The following is a 21417-nucleotide window of genomic DNA, read 5'->3' on the forward strand; positions in this document are numbered from 1 at the left end:
TGGTTTGTCATATTAGATTTTGGTGTGCTGTTGAGAGTCTTTTGTGATGTCCAACACATGAGCCCATACTTAGGCAATTTCCTAATTGTCTTTAATTGCTACAGAAGCATTATCTGCAACACATGTAGTCGCCCACGACCCCGCGTGAGACAGCATCACCATGAAGACCTATGCACTTTACCCATGGTTGCTTGCTACAAATTTCTAATCGGCATGATTGTGTTACCCTCTGTGCAGAAGGTGAGAAAAAGAAACGAAACTAGTTCCTACCAAGAAAAAAAAAAAAAAAAAAACCAAGCTAGGGAAAAAGAAAAAGAAAAAGAGGCCAAATTACCCATCTTTCGGTCCTCATTTAAGGTCTTTTATGGTCTTGTTATGACCTAAACCCATTTAAGGGCCATAATTGACTTCATCTATTGGCCATTTGTTGGCGTAATTATTTGGTCTATACTATTACGCTAATACAAAAATGGTTTACGGTTGAAGTACTGTAAATGTAATTTTAAGGACAATTCGCATTTAATGCATAAAACTTGTCAATTAGAAATTATATATTTAATTAATCATAACTTTTTCCATATGGTATATCATAAATTTTAAGCCATTTTCAGCTAAGTTTGCACTATCTCAAGAAACCTGTAAATTGTAATACAACACAATGCCCCGATGTTGTTGCATATCGTCCATCAAAAATAGTCGGACCATGTCTAACTCCGAGTGATCTACACCACTAATGACATCTATTTGTATTGACCACCAATCAAACATGGGTGTACCGATCACATTATAAACCATTGGTACCAACCGAACTAAACTGGACTAGGTGTATATATTCTACCAATACTCGCCGTTGGTACCAATGCGACTCCAAACTGAACTAGACTAAGTGTATATATCCTATCAATACTAATAATTTGTACATAACGATACACCGTATATTGTCCGATTATTCAAAATATAGTTATAATTATTTTGATGAAAAGTAAAGCTCATAACAACAATCATTTAAATAATCATCATGTAGAAAACACTAACACGTGGAGATTCCCTCTCATTCGAACAAGTTTCAATGTTGTTCAAACGAGATGGCACATATTTGAAATTTTAGAGATGGATTTAAAACCTAAAATTTTAACGTTCTATGCGAATATTGTAGTGCTCATCTTGAGCACCATGTTATATATATGTACACAACAACATTAAACAACACAGACACAGCCCACGTTGGCAAATGTGGGCAACCCATCTTCTTATCATGCTCTCCTGTACTCTGTTTATCAAGGTGGGGTTTTAGCATTGAAATTTCCTCTGTATATATTTCAGCATCAAGGTGGAGTTTTAGGATGAGAAGCTTAATTATTACGTTTCTGGCAGAAGAATCAAACGCATTAAATTCAGCTTCCAAACACATTGCTTTTGATTGTCTGAATTCGACCACTTATGATATTTTTGTACAACCCCCACATTGCCTTAAATTCTAGTACCAGATACTTTATGTGGGACTATTCAAAGTGCAACTCACCCAACTGAGGTTGTATAGGTCTTCACTTAATTTTGTGTTCCTTTTTCAATTATATCCTAATTTCCTTTTTTATTTTTTGGAAAATTCCCTTGTTTAAAGGTTCGGTTAAAGTTAATTAAAAGTTCAATTCAATTTTAAATATGCCACTTGTCGCGATTTTTTTGAATCATCATCAATCAAATGGTTTCATGAGTAAAATTTTCAAAATATCCATCCCCGCGAGGGCTATGGGAGAATTGTTAATGCTTGTGGAGAAAGCTTCGGGCAACCACCAGCTGATCATCCATCCACACTCCCCAAAAGCAATTAATTGTTACATCTTTGTACATAGCATCATTTTGGTCAAGCCCAGATATTTTTTCTGCCAAATCTTGTGGCTCCAATGACTGTTTGACAACTACAACAAATTTATTAATATACTTGTGTGAAGACATACGTACATTGAATGGTGATTGCACAGAGAAGATATACGTACGTACATTAGGTGGTTCATGGTTGAAAGATAATAAATGGTGGAATGTAGTTTTTTTCTGCAAGTAAGATACTGATCGGCAACAAAAGGAATAAATCCAAAATAAATACAGATTTGCAGCAGTAAAACACCTACCATTAATGTCTCTAAATGTTGGCCCTATAAATAAAACAGGATTGGTTATCTGACAAACAAATCTCAATCACAAAGAAGGCTGTTTCAATGATTAAAAAGATGATTACAAAGATCATGTTGTTTGTCATCTTCTCAGTGCTCTTCATGAGCTCAGACACTCGAATTTCAGCAGCATCCACGACGAGATCTTATATACGTTGACATTCACTAGCGAGAAATTGAGAATTAACCGTGCAGTACCAAATCGAGAGGTTTCTTAAAATTTAAATTTGATATTGAGAAATGTTTCTTTACATTCTAGTATATGCATGCATCCATCTCATCTCATGTATATTCTCACTGAGTTAGCATGCTTCATCCACCATTATTATTATTATTATTATTATTATTATTAATTAAAGGTGGATAGATCGATCATATCAACTCAGTGGGAATGAATGCAAGATGGACGCTAACTAAAAAAAAAAAAAAAAAAACACATTTCTCTTTGATATATGGGTTTCTCGAACTTGTCTAACCAGCAACCCCATGAATAATACTCGTTTATACAATTAGAAGAAGAAAAATCTCATTTATACTCAAATGCTTTAATTTGTTGGTGAAGGGTGGATTTATGATTTGTGCTTATATGCATATATGCTTCTTTTTGTGCTTATGTGTGGATATATAATTTGTAAACACCCGCACATGTCGCAGTTTATAGGCTAGTTATCTCTCACATTCCTCATCCTCAGCAATCATTAGGAAAAAAAAAATTATCAATAATGATAACTTATTATCTCAAAGTTATTTTAATCTTAAAATTCTTCCTATCAAAGTTAGAGGTCATGAGTTCAAACATTAACTCTGTCAATTCACTCCTCATTTAAATTAAATATTTCACGTGTTGACCATCACCTATATTAAAAGAGTTTGAGCCCATATGTGAGGTAAAATATTGAAATATTTATTAAATGATTAAATTTATCTATTCCTATAAATTTAAGCTTTTAAGATAAGTAATAATTTAACAACTTAAAAGTCGAGTCAATATTTGTGAACCCTAAAGAATACAAATCTTTCGGTTTAAAAGATTGATTCACTTGATGAATATTGTCGCACATGATCAACGTCAATGTCACCTAACCTTAAAGGCTTTTGGATATTGACATGGAGGAATGCTACTGTTTTTTTTTAGTATTCTCTTAATCCTACATGTATATTTAAAAAAAAAAAAAACCAAAACAAAACAAAACAAAATTTACCACACTGATCCCTCATACTTTTTTAGAAAAGACTATTCACATAGGATCAGAATAACACCAAAAGAATGATAACATTTCTCATTAAAATGGAATTTGGGAATTTGCAATCCCCACCACAATGTACTGCTATTAATATATAAGTATTCTTTGGTGGTGATTTCGCAAATGCTATTATTACAGTAATGGTACGAGGAAGACCCATAGAGCTGGTGCCTTGCAATGACATTTCAGCATCAAAGGTGGGGTTTTAGGATGATAATATATACCATATTATGTTAGCTTCCATGATCCTCTCCATTTTTTTTAAATTGATAGTATTCATTTCATAATTATGATTTAAAATTTGTATATAATGTCAATGTTGACACTCTTTTTTTAAAAAATTAAATAATATAACATCATATACACAGTTAGATGTACTACTTGGGATGATTGTTTAAATTAGACCACTTGAGATAGTTTTGTTAGTTCATTAAATAAATTGTTTTATTAGAGTATAGAAAAAAAATTTCATAGTTGTTATAAATTAAGCTTAGTGGCTTTCATAAATATATTTGCTGCATTATCTTTAGGGGGAGTTGAATCATCTCCATTTCATAGTCAGAATTTAAAGTCAGTACATTTGATGGTTTATATGAAATTAATGTTGGCACAATTTAAAAATAAATAAATCGTGTACATCATTATATATACTAATTTTAAATTCTGACTATGAAATGAATACTCATAATTTCCTTTGAGATAGAGAAGATTTTTGTTCATCTTAGGGAAACATGGACATAAATTTCCTTCAACCCACTATAATAAATGTCAAGTGTCTTCCAACATGTTTGGGTTTTTAAAAAACCAATATTTGGGTTCCTAATTTGGTAGAAGGGGATGTAATAACTCTTTAAAATGTTAAAGAAAACTTGTGCATCTCACATGTTGGAGGACACTTAGTATTTATTAAAGTGAGTTGTAGAAAATTTCCTCCAAATGGTTTGTAGGAAATTTATGTCTGGGAAACAATCACATTAATTTAAAAAATAAAAATAAAATAAAAAGAGCATTAAATGATAGCCGTCTTAATGCAGTATTTGGATCATCTCTAGTTCATTTAAACCAGAGAGGGGCCCATTCTTGTAAAGGGAAAAGAAAACTTGTCCAAAAAATATGAAAGGATAAATTTGCCCTTCCTTTTACAAGAACAGGTGGCTCCTCTCCAATTCATTTAAATTGGAGAGGATCCCGATTTCTTAATGCATGTATGAATTGGACCACTTCCATTGAAATTAAGGTTAGTGACTTTCGGAAGTGGCCTCCTTTTCTTGAAAACAATGCTAGAGACAATTACCTGTATGGCTCTATGTATTGATTAGACTGACGATTATGATAAGCTCATTGAATATTTAGTAATCTAATCATTCTAATTTCCTTGTGGAGAGTGGGGAAATGGCACTAGAGCTATACGATTCAAAATATTCTTCCAAAGACCATTAGCCTGACACATAATTTTCTTGAATTAATGGTATATATCTGGAGGGGTATTGTTTGGAAAATTCTGCCATCAGTGTTGATACTACAAAACTGGGTTAAACCAAACATTGCAAAATCAACTTGAATAACAATGATATAACACCTAGCAGAAAATAATTTAACAAATTAAGACTAACTTAATATAAATCATGCATGTTAAACTTAATGATCATGGAATTTCAAATTACAATCAACCCTCAAAAATATGATTGTTGGAAAAGCTAGAGTAACGAAATAATAGAAAAAGTGGGTAACTAAAATTAAAAAATAAATAAACAAACAAACCTTTTAACTAATTAGTTTTAGCTAAATGTTTGTTTAGCCTAATATGAATGCTAACAACATTTACTTGTTTCGGTCTTCACTTAATTTGTTATTGCTTTTCAATTATATCATAATTTCCTTCTCTCTTTTTTTTTTAATTTCTCGAATTTTACACACTCCTACATCATTTTGGCTTGGTCTAATTAACTCGACTCTATCTTTAGGCATGTATAGTGAAATAGAGTAATTCTAAATATTCATATTTTATTTCACTTTCATAGTACTAGGTAGGCTGATATGGCAGACAACCCTTAGATTTTTTTTTTATTTTTTAATGAAGTCAATCTAATAGCTAATGGATAGTGAAATAGTTCTTGTTTCTTTTCAATCAATGTGTTATAATAATTGAAATAATAGTCAAATTGGAATATCTATCTCCCTCTCCCTCTCACGCTCACATAAACAAGAGTGCTTGCGCGTGGACACAATCTAGTGTCGACTATAACTAAGCATAGATAAGAGAAAGTATATATAGCTCACAAATTTTCTCCAATTATGAGGAACTTTTTTGTAGTATGCCTTCTTTTGGCTTCCATGATGTTTCTTCCTTCCCTGACAAAAGCTCGAAAACTATTTCAAACTGGTTAGACTATCAAATCCCCTTGATTTTTATTTTCAACATCATATATATATATATATATATATATATATATATATATATATATATATATATATATATATATAGTTGCTTGACATTGTTATACAAAATGAGTATATGATAACCGAATGCTATATTTCTCCCTAATGAAACAGGAGGAACAAGTATTCACAAGAGAGAGGCTGAGCATTTCCGCCGTGTTCCCGATTGTCGAAATCAATATTGGCCTTATTGCCGCCCCCCATGTATTCCACCACCTTCACGGCCACCACAGTCGCCCCTGTCACCGCCACCACCCCTGTCACTACCACCACCACCGCCCAAGTCACCGTCACCACCGCCGCCACGACAGAGACAGCCCCCACCACCACCACTCCCACTCCCACGACCACCACCGCCCGGGTCACCGTCACCACCGCCGCCTCGACAACGACGGCCCCCACCACCGTCATGTGATTATTGCGATTAATTAAGTTGCTTATGCGAAGAGGCCGGACTAATGGTGAAGAATAACTCGGTTCTCTGCGATCGAGAATCGGGAAATTAGTGAATGGCTTTTGCTGTTATGTTGTATTGTATGTGTTTTCTGTAAAGCTATCTACTTTGATGTCATATTTGCACTATAAAAGTAAGTAATCAAGCTCACAAAAACTCACTCTATTTACTTATGCATGTGATGGACTTCCAGTAATTACTTTCCGGGCATATTATTCAGTCTCATATATAACAACTGAATTTGGAAATTAAGCTTTGCAATAGAATATTTGCCAGGCTTGGACAATCATTAATCATTAATACAACTCAATTCCCTTCTCAAATGAATAATTCTCAAATATTTAGCTTTCCAAAAGAGCAAAAAATCTAGAAATCAATAATTTTAAAGTTTACTTTAAAAAAAAAAAAAAAATACAGCAAATACTCATATAATAGACATTGATGTTCGCATGCAAAACAAATAAATATTATGCTAAGATACGCAAAGAAAATGATTCAGAATTACATTTGGCCATGTTTGCTCAAGCGAACCAAATAACCTCACCAACATAAATCCTGAAAATAATAATTAGTAGAGAGGTATCTTCTAACATATATTATGCTCATTGATGTCTTATTGATGGAATACACAAGCTCTATATTTATAGGCTAGGTCAGAGACCCACTATTAGAATTTTACCTTATTTATTCATCCCATTAAAAAATAAAATAAAACAAGAATTAGAATAAAATCAATTCTAATTATTTGATTCCACGTATTAGTCCTTATTTGGAATAAATTACCAAACACCCGCAATTGTGTTTAATTTAAATCAAAATAAATACATGTGGCATACGTGCCATACTTCACTGGAAATTTCTTACACTCTCCCACTTGGCCCTTATGACACATCACTACAAAAATAATCCCATTTTGTGACTTCTCCAAAGTGACGTGCAGAAGCCAAAAAAATGTCACTATTAGGGTAGTGACATTCCAATTGTGATGTGCGGTGAAATGACTGCAATCTCGATTACTAGAAATTGGGCATGTCAATAGGGAGATGGTGGACAATGTACAAGGTGTATTAAGGGGACTTCAGAGATGGGAAATTGGGCATGTCAAGAGGGAGGCTAATCACGCAGTCCATGGTTTTGCAAAGTTCGCAGCTAAGGAGACCACAGACAAATTTTGGGTGGAAGAGACCCCAAGCAGTATTTATAACTTTGTAACCTTAGAGCAGTTTGCTCTCCTTGTTTAGAGCTCCCTATGCTCTAGATATTTTGTTTCATAATATTGAAATGAGATTATTACTCAAAAAAAAAAAAAAAAGCCTGTATAATAATTACTTTATGTCTATTAACCAATTAGAGAGAAATTAAATACAAAATGAATCAATATTGTATCATATCACTTCAGCCTTGGACTGAACCATGTTTAGTATATACACAGCGATTTTCAGGGCTTCACTTCATAATTATTTTAAGGGTTAAATACCTTATTCCCCATGTGGTTTAACAACTTTATTTTTTGTCTTATAGGGTTTAATGTTTATCACAAGATACATGTGGTTTACATAAAAATAGAGATGGTATCTCAAATTCCGTTCAAACTTTGACCGAACGCTACATCAGCATCAATAACAAATTGACACTTGTCCATATAATTAATTAAAAAATAATAATTTTCTTAAAATTAAAAAATTATATATATATATATTCATTCCCGCCACGTACTGAGCGGTTGAGAGCCGTTATTATTTCAAGAAGAGTAAAATGCAAACCGTGTAAACCTCTTTTCCCTCTTGGAAATTCTATATATATCTCTGCATTCTTTTGCAATGCTGATGATCCAACCATTTCTGTTCTTGTCCCTGCTTTTCCGATCGGCTTCCCCCACTTCTCAGCCAACGGAATTCCAGAAATTCCCTAGGAATCCTCGCTTTCTTTCAGCTTCCTCTCTCTCTCACAAGCCCACATACAAGAATTAGATACTTACACAATTTTCGATGGAATCCCATTTGATGTTATTGAAGAAGAATAATGGGTTTTAATTTTCTGCTCAAGTTTTTCAAGTTTTATGGGTGTACAAGACTTTGGTTGAAAATTTTGGTGGTTTTTTCCTCTTTCCCGTTTTGTTTCTTTTTCTTCTAATTTTCTAACTTGATTTCTATTTTTAGCAGAAGAGCGTTCGAGAATTGCTGGACTTAGGCTTTCGAAACCTCTAATTGGAGAAGATGGGAGAATTTGTTTGCATTTGAAAGTAACGGCACCATTGCTTACCATACCTTTAGGCTATTCATGCAATGCTGGCATGGCTCGGTGGTCAAGGAAAGGTACACTATTTACTTGATTGTTTTTTAATGTTTTAGTTACTGAATTTACTGTAGGTTTGTAGCTGTTTAGATTTGAAACACGAAATTTGCAAAGCATTTCCGGATATACTTGGTGGCAGAAAACAGAGTGGTGAAGATAACATTTTTAAATATTGGAACTTCGGAAGCTGCTGCAGAAGTTTTCTTCAGCCAAGTACCGGGTGAAGAATTTGAAATTATTGGGCTCACGGTAAGCATGCTGAGCTCATCTCTATTTATCAATGTTAAGAATCGAGGACTCTTTGCATACATGACCCGAGGGCAACTGCTCTGGAGTGCTGGACCTGTGCTTTACCGATTTGGTTACCGTCAAGGCTGCAGAAAAAATGTAACTGATTGTTTCTTCACTTCAGTCCCCATGGTTGATCAATGCGAAGCTAGTATATATATGTAAGCTCTGCTCATCCCTTCCCTTCATTCTTCTCTCACATGGGGCTCCATTTGAAGCTTAAACTTCTAGAATTATTAGTGATTTATCAGTTTGGGCCTGCTCATGCTTTCAAGAATCAACTCTCTTTTGTTATATACACGTTGAATCTTACGGACTTGTGTTGTCGATGTTATGCATTGGCAGCTTTCAAATACTTAAGGAGAATTATATTCTCTGTCGGTTCGAAGCCCTTACGTCAAATGGATCCAGGATTTCAGTTCACTCGACAAACATTTCACCATCACACCGGGAAACAACGGCCGTTTGTATATCACTGTACCGGTCAGGGCCCTGGTGCTGGCACTAGATGTTTCTTCGGGCACTGTTTTATGGCAGAGAAGTATTGGGCCATTGAGTGCAGCAGAATGTGCACCAGTTGTGGATTCTAATGTTAACTAAATATAACCAAAGCTTTGAGTCTCATTGCCTAGCTTCCATATCAATTTCTCATTTTGAGTACACAATATTTTACAGTATAAAGCATCTGGCTTTTCATGATTGTCCAGCTTTGGTTCTTCTCATTGTAGTTTTTAAGCTCTTCATTTCTTGTTGACTATTAATACAAGAAAATGTTGTTATATTTTTAGCCTTAGTTGCCCATTTATTCCCTCTTTTTTCTCCTACTTTTACTATGCTCCTAATTTTGATTGAAATTTCTGCAATTGATTTGGTTTTTTTCTGCAGAATTTGTGGCTTGTTTAAAATAAACATATTCAGTCTTCTGTTACTTTTTTTCTTTTCTTCTTCTTGGTGGTTGTAATTGCTAAGATCTTCTTTACCAGGTTGGATATCTATGGGTTCACTGGACGGATTCCTATACTCATTTTCACCAACTGGGATGCTTAAGAAATTTTCAAAAGCAGATACTCAGGATTCTGTTGTTCAAGTTGGTCCAGCGCTTGACTGCTCTGGCTATGCAGTTTATCTTTCTCAGACACAGATGGAGGGAAAGATTAGCCGCACAATTGGTGAATATACTTATGTCTCAGAAATGCGACCAAAAAATGTAATCTTCACTTTGTTGGTTCCAGCAACTGGGTCCATCTATTGGTCTGAGAGCTGCACTGGTAATTTTAGTTTTTGAGCCTTCATTGTTTGAACTCGTTTCCTTCTATTAAATTATGGGTTGTTCCAAAATTTAAGCCAATAGGAATGAGTAGTGGATTATTTAACTGAAACGGGATGAGAATTGTATAATCAAGTTCGAACAAATTAGTAATTTTTTACTCTAATACCATATTAAGTCACTAATTGTCTTAAACACGTAAACTTTTTAGATAAGTAGTGATTTGACACCTTCCACATATGATGTTTATAGATTGAGTGGAATTTATCAGGTCAGTTCCTATCCTTATTGTCCGAGAGTGATCTGCGACAATTTGTTCTAGATGAGGGGATCCTGCTAGCTTTCTTTGCTGCTTCAAGTGAGATTCTACCAATAAAGCATCTTTGATTATTGTAATTGAACTTTGAATTTTCTGAGTTTTAGTGTACTTGTACTCACATCATGTTTATTGTAATTGATGCAGAGATGGGCAACCCACTGCAATGCCGTGCCAAACGTAATCATTCGTATTACCCTCTTTCAGTTCATGATACTGTGCACTGCATCTAAATTTGTGTCCATTACCAGCTCAAAAGATTGCATCCAGCTGCTCCCAAGCAAGACCCAAGCATCTCACCATCTACACAGGTAAGTTGCAACCTTCTGCATATGTTGAAGAGAATCATGGAGTGCTGTTATGTGCTGCCTGTACTATTCTTTGTTTCAGGTAATGAAAGAGCTATAATGTTGTTCCTGCTATTTGAATCTGCTGCTTTGATCATACTGGCTGGGCTTGTACGATTTTGTTGTATATTTTGGAGAAAAAAGAAGCTTCAAGGTCAAGGCCTTGGAAGTTTCCTAGAAAAGAGGGTAAGCTTTGTATCCATATCTTTTGCTAAAAATAACAACAGACAGTGGGGTGAGGAAGATGCATATTGTTATCTTTGTGACTCATCCCTATCGGGTAAACTCCGGATACACAGTTGAGTGAAGGCTCAAAGTGTCAATCTCGTGGTATTAAACAAATGAACTTATCATTCGCGGGCACTTCTTTTAGATTGCCTTCAAGAGAAAGCTTAGAAATCCATGTTGCCTTCAATACCCTGACAATATTCGTAATGTTTTTGGCCATTTAGCGTTCTCTCCAGCTCAAAAAGAAAGCATTTGATAGGACAATTACGGAGCTTGAGAGGAGAGCAGCAGAGGAGGCAATGGCCAATGAAGTTCTTGAGAAGTTGGGCGATATGGTACGTGAAAGGGAAGGCATACAGAGAAAGCTCTCAACAACCTACAGTTTGGGCAGGGACAGGGCTGGCTCAAAGTCAAATCTCTGCTTCCAATATATGATGGTGGGAAAACAAGGAGCTACTATTTCCAAGGTGCAAAGAAAGAAAGTGGGACAATATTCCACACACTTAGTGATACGTCTTCTGCAGAAAGCAGCAGCGATCATGAAGAGGAGGAATCAGCTGCTAAGGCAAAAGTAAAGGCAAAGGCACCCATTGAAGCAGAGACTTCAAGCAAGTTTAGGAGGATATGCCAATTCCTTGTTTGGGAAGCAGAAGCCGAATGAAGTGAAATTACAGGATGAGGAGATGTCGAATTCGTGCAAACTGATAGCAGATTAAGGTTAACGAGAAGAAAGACGTTGTCTTTAACTAATTAGAAACTGGATTAGTGATTATATTTAACTAATTAAATTACAGCTCATTTAATTTAATGCATATTCACAAAGCATATGGCACAATCTTTACCTTCTTTTAAAGGGTTAGGTTTGAATTTTGTTTGAAACGTTTCACTTAAAACGGTACATGTGTCATTTGAATTAATTGCCATGTGTCGCAATGATTTGTCATCCTACTTAAAACAGAGGAATGATAGGGACCCAACTTTTTTGCCCAATAAAAGTCCAACTTTTGCCTTATTTATTTTTAAAAAATAAAATAAAATAAAAAATGGAAAAAATGTTTGAAGCAACCCTATCTATTTTTTGTCTTTCTTTCATTTGGTATTTTTTAAAAGGAAAATGTTAAAGGCACAACACTAACCCAACTTAGGACCAACTTCTCTCCTACGTGTCATTTAACAACAAAAGAAATTGAGAGAGAGGATTTTGGGATTCCGAAAATTTGGGAAAGAAGACAATTTGTTTGGTTTAAAATTCAAATTTTTGTACACATAGGAGAGAAGTTGGCCATGAGTTGGGTTTGTGTTGTGTCCGTATCAAACCTCTTTTTAAAAAATGAAAATTGGTATTTTTTTCATAATAATGTCATTTTTTTCAAGAAAATGTCATTATTATGAAGAAAAATACTATTTTTCATTTTTAAAAAAATATTAAATAAAAGAAAGGCAAAAAATAGATAGGGTTGCTTCAGACATTTTTTCCATTTTTCATTTTGTTTTTTTTAGAAAAAAAATAAAGGGTAAAAGTTGGACTTTTGTTGGGCAAAAAAGTTGGGCCTTTAGCATTTCTCCTTAAAACATCCCTATTATATATATGGAAAATGTTAAGGTCACAACACAAATCCAACTTATAACCAACTTCTCTCCTACGTGTCATTTTTAAAAAAAAAAAATTAATAAAGAGGATTTTGGGATTATGAAAATTTGGAAAAAAAAAAGAAAAAAGACAATTTATTTGGTTTAAAATTCAAATTTTTTTGTAAGATACAAGATGAGATAAGATATAAGATATAAGGATTGAGTTTTAAATGTAAGGTTTAAAATTCAAATTTTTTTTAAGATATAAGATGAGCTAAGATAAGAATCGATTATATAAAATAAAAATATTATCTTAAATTAAATCGGCCAGTCTATCTTCACTCACGCCAGTACCGAGGGGACGGGCACGCCAGCAAATTTTATTTTATTATTTTTTTTTTGCATTAAAATATTTTTTAAAAAAAAAATTTCCTGCACGGCCTGCTAAGCACGCCGTGTGCTCTGAATCACAACTCCCGAGGGGGACAGCCGTTATTATTTCAAGAAGAGAAAACAATGCAAAGCGTGTAAACTGCTTTTCCCCCTTATAAATTCTATATCTCTGCATTCTTTTGCAATGCGGATGATCCAACCATTTCTGCTCTTGTCCTTGTTTGTTCGATTTGCTTCCACCACTTTTGATGCAAGAGGAATTTTAGAAAATTGTTATTTTAATTATGCAGGTGTGTTTTAGTTTTTCTTTTTTAATAAGGATTGAGTTTTTCCTTTCATATTAGGATTTATTTTCTATTTCCTATTAGGATTTGTTTTCATTTTCCAATTAGGCTTGCTTTTCCTTTTTCTTGTTAATTTAGGAGGTGTCTAGCCTATATAAAGGAATCTAGCCATTAATGTTTTTCAATTCAGTTTATACTATTTAAGTCTTTTAGGATTATTTCTCAGTTTGCTATTTGGGGCACTTAGGAATTTTCTCTTCCCTATTTGTTATTTTATCTTTTCCTGAATTCCCTTTTCTATCTTCAAATCTTAGTTTCTACTGATTTTATATGCTGTCAGTGGCATGTGTGCTCTGATACCAACTGACAGACGTCGTATAAAAACAGCAGAAACTAAGATTTGAAGATAGAAAAGAGAATTCAGGACGAGAGAAAATCCCTAAGTGCCCTAAATAAGCAAACAGAAAAATAACTCTGAAAGACTTAAATTTAATTGATAGTATAAACTGAACTGAATTGAAAAAGAAAGGGAAAAACAAAGAAAATGAACAACAAACCCAATTAAAAAGGGAAAACAAATCCTAATCGGAAAGGAAAAACTCAATCTTTATTGAAAAAGGAAAACTAAAACATACATCCATAATTAAAATAATAATTTTCTAAAATTACTCCTGCATCAACTTCTCACCCACGGAATTCCAAATACTCCCTGCAAATCCTTGCTTACTTTTAGGTTTCTCTCTCACACGCCCACAGACAAGAATTTGATATTTACACAATTTTAGAAGGAACCCATTTTATCTGATGTTATGCATTGTAAAACTATGTAAATTAAATTTTGCATTGTAAAACTTCCTACATATCTATAAAACTACAGTATATTTGCAAAGAATTGAGTTGCAATCATTTTGTTGTGATCAATTAGATTATGTTTCTAAGTGAATGCATTAATTGTTTTTGTTAGATCATGTCATATACATTTTGGATGATTGAACTATACATAAACAAAACTTGTGAATTGTACATGGACAAAAAAAACCACCACACATTATATTCTTTGTTTTTATTTATATCTTTTTAACTAATTATGCATATCTTCGCAGTGTTTGACTTGAGCAAACATTCGGATTATGTAAGTGTGAACAAAATAATGTGTAGGGATGGAACACTGTTTATATTGTTTACCAAAAGATTTTAAAGACAAATAACTAACGTCGAAAAAATATATCTATTTTTGTAAGTATGTAGGAAATATATCATTAACAAATAAGGTTAAATATGGTTTGCACCAGAATTAAATAGTCACTTGAGTTTTCAAAAATGTCACCAATAATACCTATGATAAGCAAATAAACCTACTTAGTACCTCAGTCAACATTTTGTTAGTTTTTTTAATTGAGCACCACATCACCCTTACATATGTAATGGTACCTATGGTTTCAAGATACCACGTGGCGTGATACCCAGGCTTTTGGGTGCTCCCTAAACCCTTATATAGAACCACATAGATCAAATATTATTACTTATCAAAAAATAAAAAGAAATCAATTTTTGTTTGATGAATTATCATCACCACAACGGCATAAATTAAACAAATAGTACAATACAATTCTTACAACCAAATAGAACGAAAAATCAAACAAAACCCACCAAAACAATTGTGAAAAATCCATAAAGCACATAATTAACACTACCTAGACTAAACCCATCAGGGATTCTTATATAGAACCACATAAATCAAACGCTATTATTACTCATAAAAAAAAAATTATGAATCATCAACTGCAACCAGCTTTACATAAGTCCTTTTATGGGGTTACTTATTCGAACACGTAGGTGATCGTACGAGACCAATTCAAACAGGTGAGTCTCGCAAAAATAATGTTATTTTTTATATTTATTTATCATATTTATTTCACATCAGCTAAGGTGACGTGTTTTACAAATTGTTTTTTTTTTAAATAAAAAAAAAATTTAATATAAAAATGTTATTTAAAACATACCGTGTAAGTTGATATGAAATTTGTCTACAAAATGAATATAAAGAATAACATAAACGTTTTAAAAAAAAATTAACGATTATTTAAAACCATCGATCTTCTTCTTTTGTTTCTCTTGCTTCACTTCGATTCATAAACAAATACACAGAGACAGAGAAATAAAGGTATTGTGTCTTTTTTATCAAAGAAATCATTTTCTCCTCACAAGTGAGGACTCTAATCTAAATCCCAAGCCAAGTACTCTATATCTCCCTCTTTATCTCTGAGTGACCGAGTCCATTCAAGAAACACATGTACACCCAAACTAAATTACTATAATTTTTTAATTATTATCCATATGTTTTTTCTTCTACTTTGTCTCTTCCTTCTCTTTCTAACCGACGTTCTCTCTCCCTCCATTTATTCTTTCTTCTCTATTTTCCTTACGTTAATACTCTCTCTCTCTCCTTGCTAGGACCGGCAATTTTGACACAACCTGGGAACACAACACGAAAAAAAAAGTTATTGGGTTTGGACTTATCGGGTTCTGGTCGTAATCGGGTCGATCTGCCAGACACGGTTACTGTGCGGGTCTGTCGGGTTGACCCGCCAGACCTTTTTTTTTTTTCAAGGTAAGGCAGTCTGCCATATATACATGCCTCTATTCAGTAAACCTAAAGGAACCGTGCCTCTGCCGACTGCTAGTCTGCCATATATAATGAGAAAGACTTATTAAACATAATTCTAAATACAAGTTATGTTTTTTTTTTTTCTAAACAGTTTATAAAAAAAAAATTCACTTCCATTCAGCCGAGAACCAAGCCATAGTGGAAGTGGAGGTGAAAGTGAAATTGAAATTTTCCTATCAGTCTCTCTAATGGGTCTCTCTTTTCTTTTCTTTCTACTCCCTGAGTTTTTGAAGATATATATATATATATATTGGCTTTGACTTGAGTTCTCTGCTAAATGTTGTGGGAGCATATAAACCTTTAACTGTGTGAGTCACCAGCTTGCTCATCGTGGTGAAAGATTTCGCCATCATATATATATACCACCATTCTATATAATAGATATATATATATTATTTAAAAATTTATAGACTTTTAGTTACATATATTATTATTTTTTTCTTATCCTTTATTAAAGCCTTTAAATTAATATGTTGGAACTCAATTTTTTGCATTGCCTGTATTGATGTATTAGTATTATTATTACAATTTTGAATTTTTTTTTTTTAAAAAAAAAAATTTATAGTTTAGGGTAATCGGGTCGTGTTGGGTCATGTCTATCCGATTAGACCCGGTTATTTTAAACGGGTAAAACAGGTCGTGTCGAATTACCTGACTATTTTCGTGTCAAACCCGATTACCCGTTTAACTAAACGGGTCGTATCCGTGTATAGACTAATCGTGTAATGGGCACCCGCGGGTCGTAATCAGGTCGTGTCAGGTACCCATTTTGCCACCCCTACCCTCCTAAACTATCAAATGTTTAATTCTATAAGTTTTTGGTTCTATCTTGAATCAATATATATATGTTGGGGTTATCCCACATCGGTTGTGGAAGGGGCTGGTGGTCACTTTATAAGTGTGAGGGAAAACTTCACCTCTTGAACTAGCTTTTAGGGTTGAGATAGGCCCAAGACCACCCAACAATATATATCTGTTTTCTGTACATGGTGCTGATCTTTCATTTGCAATTCAGTAAGACTAATTATGATCATAATATAAAAGAAAGAGAGGGACTCGAAACCTTGGTGCTGATCTTTCATTTGCAATTCAGTAAGACTAATTATGATCATAATATAAAAGAAAGAGAGGGACTCGAAACCTTGTTGACAAAGACAACACATTGGACTGGGTCTTGCAGACAGATGTAGCAACCGCGTATACAAATATCTGTAGGAAATGTCAAAAAAATTGAATGTGAAACAAATATCTAAAATCCAAAACACTACAGAAGAAGAAGAAGCGTACCCGAGAGAGAGATTTGTGAGAAGAAAGAGAGAGGGAGAGAGAACGTCCATTAGAGTTAAGAGAGACATTCTATCAAACACCTCTGGAGCCTCATCCAAACAATAACAGAAAAGAATTACCACCAAAAACAAAACAAAAGAAATCTATAATACCAATTAGTGATATCATAATCTTATCATTCAACTAGTGCAGTTCTCTCATCTCTCATTTCTAAGACGCTTGTAAAATCTACTTCAACATGGAGAAAGAATGCACTCCATTTTATCCCTGCCAACATGTTACCAAATATATTTACATGATAAGAAAACATTAATTATATTTCACACACGATCTTGATTCCCAAGAAATTGAGCTTATAAACAGAAATTTATTCAAACCGGTTCATTCACAAAAATTCACTGATTCAGGACACATGTTGCAATTCTAAACACTCTTACTTAAACCGGTTCAGTTATCAAAATGTACATGTCTTTTGATTTTAAACACACAATTTAATATAAAATGACAATTAGCAACATTTTTAAACGCAAAAATTTATAAAGTTTAATCCTTATAAATACATCATTTTCTCAACTGTTTTTTAACCATTGAATCTTTACACATTCACTATACGAAGATGATTGAGAAAATGGTTTTTATCGTTTCTCTTAAATATTTGTTCCCATAGATGTATAAAATGAAAGGAACTATACATATTTTTTTGGCTAATATTAATCATTCAAATTAATATCAGTAATTATTAGTAATTAGTATAGACAGATATATGTGTGCAAGCGGAGCAATTATTAATTAATTGAATAACCAAAAATAATCGCAATTGGATAACCATCTAGATTGATTGTGGTTACCGGTTATAGGAATTTAGAAATCTTTTGGAAATAATTGAGTAAAAGCCGATAATTTGGGAATGTAACTAATGGAATTTTATCACTGAAGTTGATTTCAATCTATTGTGTGTTTGAACAAATTGGGTTGGCTTGTGATATTTTAATTGTAAATTTAGTTGGTTTTGGCAGTTTGTATGGAAGCCAAGCCATTTCATAGCATGCATCTCCATTGAACCTAATTAGGTTGAAAAAAATGATGAAATTATTTATGAAAACCAATTAATAATCAGTTTATAACCGGTTTGGTTGCGGTTATTTAAAATTGAATAACCGCCTAAACCGGTTGTTTATGCCCTTTACTCAAATCTATCTCATGCTCAAGTACAAATTCATGGATTTTGGCTTTTGTATATCAATTTTTGTCATTTGTTATTTGAGAAAAGTGAACTCTATGGCATATTCAGTAACATTCTTTGCTGAATATTTCTCATAAAAGGTTAAATATCATTGAAATCAACATAATTGTCATTGTCATTATTGAATATTTATTTATGTTCAATTGGTGTTTAGAAATTTTGTTTGTGTAGCGCCATTCAAGGAAAGGTGGAGAAGAAAATGTCAATCAGTATAGTGATCTTTAATTGTCGATAATTTCATTTATTGTTCTTTATTTTTTTGCAATTTAAATTGTTTCTACGCCCCTACAAAATGATACTTTGCATTGTGGTTCTCATTCTCTCTAAAAGGAATACTTAATTTTAGATTATTTGTTTAGATTTTAGGGATAAATGCATAATCGGTCCATGTGGTTGGCCAAAAGTACAAAACGCTCCATGTGGTATCAAAATGAACTCAAAGATCCTTGGGGTATGCCAAAAAAAATGATTTAGTCCCTGCAGTCAAATTCCATTAAAAAATTTGACAGATTCCGTTAGTTGCCACATCAGCACTAATGAAATTGTGACATATGTTGTTCTTAATAAAAAAAAAAAAATATATATATATATATATATATATATATATATATATATATATATATATATATATATATATAAAGTTAAAAAAAAAAAAAAAAAAAAAAAAAAAAAAAAACTAAAACTAAAAAATAATTTTTGTTTTAAAAAAAAATCTGCACAATGTTCTCTCTTCCCCCATTTCATCGTTCTCTCCTCCCCTTTTCATATTTGTCTCTTCCCCCATTTCATCTCTCTTCCCTCTCCCCTCACTGACGGCCAGCAACAAAGACCACGACGCCGAGCACCGATGACGACGAGCTAGCCACATCTCAGACAACGAGCTACAACCACTAACGACTGAAGCTCATCAATTCTCATATATTGCCACGAACTAAACCCACTTTTTTTGGATGAATTAAACCCACTTCTTTTCTTCTTCAGCAAATGTGAGAGAATAAGAAGAGATAAGGAAATTGAACCAACTTTTTTTTTTCTTCAGCAAACCCACAATTAATTCAAATATTATAGGGAGCTTCCTTTCCACAAAGAAAATACCAACAACCCTTTTGAAACAGAGAATAACCCATGAAAAATTTGAGAACCTATGAAAAAATTGAGAACGAAAAAAATGTAATAGACAGGAAGACTGGGTCGATGAGAGTCTCCGGCGTGGTAGAACCGGTCATTGCACAGTGGGGAAGGCCAACAGTGGTGGTGGTTGTCGCACAGGGGGGAATTTTGGGGGGCGGGGAATATGTGTTTGGGAAGAAAATTGGGGGAAATGAGAAAATGGGTCTAGGTGAAAGGATTGACACAAGAATTTTATTTTATTTTTTAAGTCAGTTGAGGTCTTCGACGAACCCTGGGACTACCAGGTCTGCCGAATATCTCTACTCTTAGCAAGCATAGTTGTGGGGTCCCACATTGCCTAGGCATGAAAAATATGTGTTTATATAGAATTTACTCTCTCTAAATGGTATGAGGCCTTTTGGAGGTAAACCAATAATAAAATCATGAGGGCTTGGTCCAAAGCGGACAATATCATACCAATTTGAGAACCTATGAAAAAATTGAGAACAAAAAAAATGTAATAGACAAGAAGACTGGGTTGCTGAGAGTCTCTGGCGTGGTAGAACCGGTCATTGCATGATGGGGAAGGCCAACAGTGGTGGTGGTTGTCGCATAGGGGGAAATTTTGGGGGGCGGGGAATATGTGTTTGGGAAGAAAATTGGGGGAAATGAGAAAATGGGTCTAGGTGAAAGGATTGACACAAGAATTTTATTTTATTTTTTAAGTCAGTCGAGGTCTTCGACGGACCCTGGAACTACCAGGTCTGCCGAATATCTCTACTCTTAGCAAGCATAGTTGTGGGGTCCCACATTGGCTAGGCATGAAAAATATGTGTTTATATAGAATTTACTTTCTCTAAATGATATGAGGTCTTTCGGGGGTAAACCAATAATAAAACCATGCAGGCTTGGTCCAAAGCAGACAATATCATACCACTTGGAGCAAGGATGTTACTTATGGTATCAGAGCCATAACACAGGCTAAGATGGGGGGAGCGTGCATAAGCCCATGAGGCGTCCTACATTGCCTGAGCATGGAAAAGATGATGTGTTTATATAGAATATACCGGGCTTGGCCCAAAGCAGACAATATCATACCACTTAGAGCAAGTATATTACATATGGTATTAGAGCCATAGCTCAGCCTGAGATGGGGGGAGCGTGCACAAGCTCGTAAGGGTCGCCAACGAGGACGCTGGGTCCTAAGAAGGGGTGATTGTGACATTCCACAGGGCATGGAAAAGATGTTGTATTTATATAGAATTTACTCTCTCTAAATGGTATGAGACCTTTTGGAAGTAAACCCAATAATAAAGTCGTGCGGGCTTGGCCCAAAGTGGACAATATCATACTACTTGAAGCATTTTATTGGTGTTGACATAGCAACTAACGAAATCGGTTAAATTTTTTAATGAAATTTAACTATAGGAACTAAATCTTTTTTTTGGCATATTCCAAAGTCTCTGAATTCATTTTAATACCGTAAGCATTTTATAATTTAAGTGAACCTCGTGGACCAAGTATGCATTTATCTCTAAATTTTATACGTCACGTTAGAACGTGATTATGAAGATGCCACCATCTTTCTTTTTGGGAAAAAGAAAAACAAAAGGCATCCGTCTCATATGGGTTTAGTCAGATATGAATGATCAGTTTTCAATTTACGGACTGTGTAGTTTTTCACATGGGTTTAGACAGATACGAATGATCAGTTTTCAATTTACCGACTGTATTGTTTTTCATATTAAACGTCAGTTTTCTCTCCCTCCAATCAGATTTCTTACTGTGCTTCTCCCTCCTTTCTCTTTCTT

The 21417-nt window shown here is 33.9% G+C and overlaps 1 pseudogene; it reads left to right on the top strand.

The window, feature by feature from the left end:
* Positions 1–8128: 8128 nt before the first annotated feature.
* On the top strand, positions 8129–11710 carry LOC132182088 (protein GAMETE EXPRESSED 3-like; annotated as a pseudogene).
* Positions 11711–21417: the final 9707 nt, after the last annotated feature.

This window comes from Corylus avellana, chromosome 5 (assembly GCF_965113065.1).
Source record: "Corylus avellana chromosome 5, dhCorAvel1.hap1.2, whole genome shotgun sequence".
NCBI lineage: Eukaryota > Viridiplantae > Streptophyta > Magnoliopsida > Fagales > Betulaceae > Corylus > Corylus avellana.